Source organism: Barbatula barbatula (assembly GCF_947034865.1).
Source record: "Barbatula barbatula genome assembly, chromosome: 4".
NCBI classification, from domain to species: Eukaryota; Metazoa; Chordata; class Actinopteri; order Cypriniformes; family Nemacheilidae; genus Barbatula; species Barbatula barbatula.
In genome coordinates this window covers 11,347,210-11,348,058 of record NC_136768.1, presented here as the reverse complement: position 1 = coordinate 11,348,058, position 849 = coordinate 11,347,210, and positions in this window count along the sequence as shown.

The following is an 849-nucleotide window of genomic DNA, read 5'->3' as shown; positions in this document are numbered from 1 at the left end:
TATAAAAGGTAAAGGATTATTGATTATTTGAATAGTGATCCTCTTTATTTGTAAGTTTTGAATCCCTTGACTGACCTCACAGCAAGTTATTACTGTGCGGAGTGGAAGTGGGAACAAGCGATAACATTTTGACATTTTGATTTTGTGGTTCATCTTTCTCCGTAAAAGATAATCAATGATGAAGAAAGCCAAATAATATTAAGGTTCATGGATGAATATTTACTAAATAATCCATTAATTTCTAAAATACACTTAGCATGCTCCTCTGACTGTCAATGGTGCGACTGTGGAGAGAGTGAGCAGCACCAAGTTCCTATGGGGTGCACATTACTGAGGATCTCTTCTGGACTGTGGATGAGTTACAATTTCTTATTACTGAACTCGGAAAAAACTGAAGTGTTACTTATTGGACCGAAAACCGCCATACGTAACGACCAAGAATACTGCTTAACTATTGATGGATGACCATAAAAGCCTCGTCCTCAGCAAAGAATCTTGGCGTTTTATTCGATAGTTATCTGTCATTTGAGAACCATGTCGCCAACACCTGTAAAATTGCGTTTTTCGATCTTAAAAATATATCTAAACTATGTCAAATGCTGTCACTATCAGAGGCAGAGAAGTTAATTCATGCATTCATGACATCAGTTCTAGATTTCTGTAATGCACTATTATGTGGTTGCCCTGAAGGCTTAATACAAAACTGCTCCAAAACGTGGCAGCTCGAGTTCTATCACATACAAAAAAGTGTGAGCATATTAGCCCGGTTATGTCAACATTGCACTGATTACCTATAAAACATTGCATTAACTTTAAAATCTTGCTTATTACTTATAAAGCCCTACATGG